At 50.8% G+C, this 5920-nt stretch overlaps 1 protein-coding gene across 2 annotated transcripts in view; it reads left to right on the top strand.

The window, feature by feature from the left end:
- Window positions 1-1808, top strand: part of LOC147258006 (voltage-dependent T-type calcium channel subunit alpha-1I-like) — a 117970-nt gene extending 116162 nt beyond the window's left edge. For both annotated transcript variants that reach the window (XM_086212310.1, XM_086212311.1), the window contains one exon: window positions 1-1808. This exon is cut by the window's left edge and continues 1563 nt beyond it. The gene's annotated coding sequence lies outside the window, so the exon portion shown is untranslated.
- Window positions 1809-5920: the final 4112 nt, after the last annotated feature.

Below are 5920 nucleotides of genomic sequence, written 5' to 3' on the forward strand. Positions count from 1 at the left end.
CATCACCTGGTGACGCCGTGTCGTACCGCCGGATTTGTGTGACCGGGCTGAGAAAACGTAAGGGAGCACACCAACAGTGTGGGATTCATTTTCCATCCTCTCCTCCTCTGTGCTGCATTAGAGGGCTGACATCCAGAGATCTGCATGCTAGCTTAGCACAGTGAATGGGAGGTGTTAGCATGCCTGTGTCAAAAGTCACCAAATATCTAAAAAAAAAACAGGGTTGATGGTTTGTACCAGGTGGGAGTGACGGTGGCGGCGGCAGCTCCCACCTGGTCCTCTAAAACTCTTGGTGTTGTTTTATTTGGAGCAAATGAATGCAGGCTGAAGGCATTTTGGAAGAAAAAGTTTGCTCACCTGTCGTGACGCAAACATCCACAATGTTTTGTCTCTCTCCAAAATATAACTGTGAAAAATACAATGCAAATTCAGATGTAGTGCTTTAAAAAAAATTGTTGAGGTTATCGGTGTCATGTGAAGTTAAGCAGTTTACACTGAAGATCATAAAAAATATGCACGATGCATTCAATTTGAATGTCCTCTCTAATTTTTACCACGCTGGTTGTATTTTCAACACAACTTTGGCTCCACCCCCTCAGAACGCTCGCTTTACAGACATCACAAGTTGCTTGAGTATCTCCACGCCAAGGGCATGTTGAGTTAGCTAGCAGCTATGCTACACTCTTCCACTGCAGACTGCTGCCCGTTGTGTCAATATTGGGCCCGGTACCGGTATCGGATCAGATCGGTCCAAGCAGACTAACCTGCCAATCCACCACCATTCATTCTGCTAAGCTAACTAGCTGCTAGCTGGTCTCTGTGGGTCTCAGCACTCAGAGAGGAGCGGCAGGTCTCTCTTGTCCTGTCTGGCTCTGAAGACGATGAACTGGAAACTGATTTCTCAAAGGTTCCTGCAACATTTGTTCCCAAATTACCCGACGGAATCAAGACTTTGGAGCCGAGGGGTCGTCCCGAGTCACCCTGCTGGTCTGTACTAGCATCGCGCTGATATTTTCCATGTGCAGCAGTATTTGGCCACTGATTCATGTACTTTGGGGGGGAGAAAAACTTGTATTTTTAGAATGAATATAGCAGTATTTTGTGATTATTGAGGAATCGGTTTTAGTTGTAACCCAAGTGATTGTTTGACTCAGGTCTGCTCAAGTGTAGCGAGATGTTCCGATGGCGAGCCGCGTGGTCAAACCCCGAACCTCCATTTATCCAACAGACGAGTTACGATGATCCAACTGATCGTATTTTTGTTCATCACAATCTTCTAAATACCCAGCAGGCAGACCTCAGGTGGACCAACGGATACACACCCTAAAGCACACGTTGCACACACACACACACACACACACACACACGTGCATGCGCCATGCAGAGATGTCAAACACGCGACTGTGTTTCTGTTGTCGCGCTGAGACAGAAGAAACCTCAATCTTTGTTTCTTTATTGTCTTTGTCTCCATCCCCCCTTTATTCAGTTGTATGACCTCCCTCCCACAGGGAAGGTGGAGTATTAAAGGAGTACTGCCCCCCCCAGATATGCAATATGCTAAAGTAGATGTACAGTTAGACGTCTGAGACTCGTATAGATAGGCAATAGAGAGAGAAGATGATATTTATGACTCCATGTATTAGAATAAAATGTCACCAAGAGGTCACTGAGAGGATGACGGTGTATCATGTGATGTATCCCGGAGTGTCGGCGTGTGTGCCCCCCCCCCCATCTGATTTTGTCTCTCCCAAAATGCATGTGGCTTTTCTTTTCTGTTCTTTAAATGTCATCGTAGTGTCATATAAAAAAGTGAGATGGCTTTTCAACAGCTGCTGACTCCGAACGTTTCCTTTCACGTTTCCTTTTTAAGGGATCGCGGCGGGATCCCGGTGATGTCGGCGTGTAAATGTCCCGCAAACGTCCATGCTCCTGCACGGCGCCATCGCCCGTGCTGATTATTCCAAACGTGTCAGCCAAATAACAAACAACCAAACGATACGTGAAAGTCTGATTCTGAGGTGAGGAATAGACGCCATGGTGACAGAAGCTCCGTTGATACGTGGGCAGTTCTCGTGAGTGGCCATGTTGCACTGGTTCTGGCGTGCTGGTTCTGCCGTGCTGGTTCTGGCGTGCTGGTGAGCCGACGATGGCAGACAGTGGCAGTGATGTGACGCACCTTACAAGTTAAATTGGATAATTGATCAATTAGTGGATGAATATTTTAGCGCAGGACTCAGATTTCTAAGCTTTGTGTGCGTGGGTCCTTGTCCAAGGGCTCTGCAGGCGGATGGAGGCGGGCACGTGGGTCTCCTGTGGCGTTCCTCCATCTCTGGCGTCCTGTGAGCTCAGGTCTCACATCACTGGTGACCGTCAAAGTTCCCGAAGAAGACGAGCCCAAACCGAACCGATGCTTCACGGGTTCTGCACAACTGTGTTGAAATGTGTTTCCTTTTGTACAGTTGAGTTCTTTTTAGCCTGCACGGCAGCCGTCAGCCCCCCTGGGACAACACAACCACCGCCCGCCCATGAGGAAGTTCCTGGTGAGAAGTGATTCAGCTCCCAGCCAGTATGTCAGCTCATTGCTGGATGATTGTCCACCATCTTGTTGTGCCGCCGGTCGGCAGATTGCTCAGCGGGCCAGTTTTTAAATGCAGCTCGGTGTTTGGTGAATTCCAGTCTCATTTACAGGGATATGAATGACAGATGTGGGGCGGGACTGCCATGTGATTGACAAGTTGCTACCATGTGAGCGGTCCATGGTTCAGCCCGACCCGCGGATGCGAACCGTCTCCTCGGATTGCGGTCACCACGAGGACGTGGAGCCTCAGGATTCGCCTGCAGTTGCAGTGAAATCCCGATGATTCCTCTGATCCGACTTTCATCCGGCGTTTTCCTCCTCTGATCTTTACAGTGACGAGGGAAGCGTCGTTAGTGAAACATGTATTTGACACAGCTTTGCTATCACATAATATCAAACCCCCGCAGAAATTAATTCCAACTCTATTTTCAGCTCATTTCCAGGCGCTGGAGAACAAAGAAGAGGAAGGATTTCTTCCCCTATAAATCCACTGGGTGACAGCAACAAGAACATGTCAGCCCATGATTATTAGACTGTGTTGAACTCAAGGACCCGTATGGCGTCCGTCACAGACGGGAACACATTTACACTTGTCATCATGGCTGGATTAAAAGCTCCGGGGGGGCAGGGGTAACAATCAGTGGGCCCCTCCCTCAGCTGTCCTTACATGATGAGCGCTGCTCTCCAGTAGCATCATGTTTCATCTGATGGCAGCGGGACGCGCTCACTGATCCCACGTTGGAATGAAAGCGTCTCTGCTCCGTGTGAAGCGATAGTTTCACACGTTCAGCGCTCGTCTGCCTCCCTCAGTTCGTCTCCCCCTCTGCTGAGGCTCGTTTGGGCCGCTGACAACGCAGCAGTCCCTCGTCAGCAGCGGACCGAGTACCAACTTTCAAAAGGACCACCAACCGGCAGACCAAATATGGGAAGCGCATTAATAAACACATGAATTTAATTGGCTCGCGCAGGCAGGTGATGACACTGAGACAGAGAGGGAGAGGAGGATGGTTGGTTTTTGAACTCGTGAGAATAAAAAGGTGGTGAAACGCTGGACTGCAGTTGAACAGACGGATGTGACGCCACAGGCCTTTATAAGGACAGTGGAACGCTTCCTCGTCTTCCTGCTCCAAGAATCAACCTGCTGCTGTCCAGGGCTTCCTCCTCAGTGGCGAGGACGCTGATGTCACGCAAACTTTAGTCCTCCTGTCTGGTTTTTAACACAAACTCTCAGTCTTGGCCTGAACTGCTGCTCATGATTGAATCCCCCTGAGCAACCCCCCCCCCCTTCTCATCTCTGCTCTACATCTGCTACCCATTAGCAGCAGGAGTGTGTGTGTGTGTGTGTGTGTGTGAGGAAGAGAGAGAGAGTGATTACTGAGAGCAGATTTCACAGTGGATTCTAGGTCTCCATCAGCACTTGACAGGTTTCTTTCGCTGCACCTGCTGCTTCAGGTGAGACACCTGCTGGGAGCTTCATTGGCTCCTAATTGGTAGCCTTCAATCAGCTGTTGGCGCCATCACAAGTTACGTCAAGTGTCATGTGATCATCACTTACTGACTGACTCGCTCCTGCCCGGCTCAGAGCGATGAAGAGGCTTCAAACTCCTGGGCAGTTTATGAATCAAACGTAACAACAAATGAGAAGGAGGGATGCACTTAACCCCCCCCCCCCACACACACACACACACACACACACCCCCCCCTGACAAACGTGTGGCTGCTTGATAGAATTTACAGTGCAAATACAAGATAAGAGCTTCAGTTTAATTAGGATTCCCATTAAAAAATGTAATTAGGCAGCAGAGTGAACTGGTCAGCCATCGATAGCCAATTAAGCAGCAGAACGGCTTCACGTGTGTTCCAGTGTCTGCAGTCGGCTGCGCAATCACAGGCCGAGGAGGAGGAAGCTGCACAGCGTGATGTGTGATTACCCCCCCCCCCACACACACACACACACACACACACACACACACACACGACCCCAGCTTTGGCTTAACTGAAAACTCATACACTGATGTCACATTCTGCTCTGAGCAGCACAATAGGAGAAAGTGCTTTAAAACCAGCGGCGAGGAGGTGCCAGGCACATCAGCGTCGTCCTCCCGCAGCCCACAAAGGCGGCGAGACAAAGGCGGCGTGATGGCCTCTGTATCTCTGCTGGCACAGACGGACTCAAGCTCTCCTCACACGCCAGGCTGCAGATTATCAACATGTCCGTCCGGCGTGGATTCAATGAATCGGTGGAGGAGATTTTCCTGGACTTCAGTGCGACTGAAGAACCCCCCGAGTTGATTGGCTGCTCTGCTGTTTGAAGGCTCATTCACGCCGCCACTGGTTGAGGGGAGCTTCACTCCATGCAGGCACTCACCTTCATCAGCAGCGCCTTCGCCACCAACATCGGTTCTGCTCTTACTGATGAGAATCAGCTGACAGTTCCACCTGTCTGAGCCGCTCAGCAGCTGATCGGTCTGCTCCTGCTGCCCATCCATCAGCCTCCAATCACCTCCTCCTCCAATCACCTCCTCCTCTAGCTCCTCCACTATCACCTCCTCCGATCACCTCCTCCTCCGATCACCTCCTCCGATCACCTCCTCCTCCGATCACCTCCTCCGATCACCTCCTCTGATCACCTCCTCCTCCGATCACCTCCTCCGATCACCTCCTCCTCCGATCACCTCCTCCGATCACCTCCTCCGATCACCTCCTCCTCCGATCACCTCCTCCGATCACCTCCTCCTCCGATCACCTCCTCCGATCACCTCCTCCGATCACCTCCTCCTCCGATCACCTCCTCCGATCACCTCCTCTATCACCTCCTCCGATCACCTCCTCCTCCGATCACCTCCTCCGATCACCTCCTCCTCCGATCACCTCCTCCGATCACCTCCTCCTCCGATCACCTCCTCCTCTGATCACCTCCTCCTCCGATCACCTCCTCCTCCGATCACCTCCTCTATCACCTCCTCCTTCGATCACCTCCTCCGATCACCTCCTCCTCTGATCACCTCCTCCGATCACCTCCTCTATCACCTCCTCCAATCAGCCACCAAACTACGTGAATGTACAGTCACAGCTTGTAACAGCCAAGAATCCCATGTCATCATCCGCCTCGTACTCAGACGTTTTCTCCCCCTGCATCACGTCTTTGTGACAGAATACAGGAAGAGCCAGCCACGTGTGTGTAGCTTGAGGCTAATGGAGACCGACGGCTAACGTCAAAAATCTCAGATTAAAACTCTCAAGCGCATCATTTTGTGTAATCCACATCTTCCACGCTCACTCGTTCACAAAGAAAACTTTGCTTTTGTTCCGGCTAAAAAACCCAAAATGTTTGTGTATCCA

The sequence above is a fragment of the Aulostomus chinensis genome, chromosome 8, assembly GCF_037954235.1.
Source record: "Aulostomus chinensis isolate RoL2024-O1b breed Wild chromosome 8, RoL_Achi_v1.0, whole genome shotgun sequence".
NCBI lineage: Eukaryota > Metazoa > Chordata > Actinopteri > Syngnathiformes > Aulostomidae > Aulostomus > Aulostomus chinensis.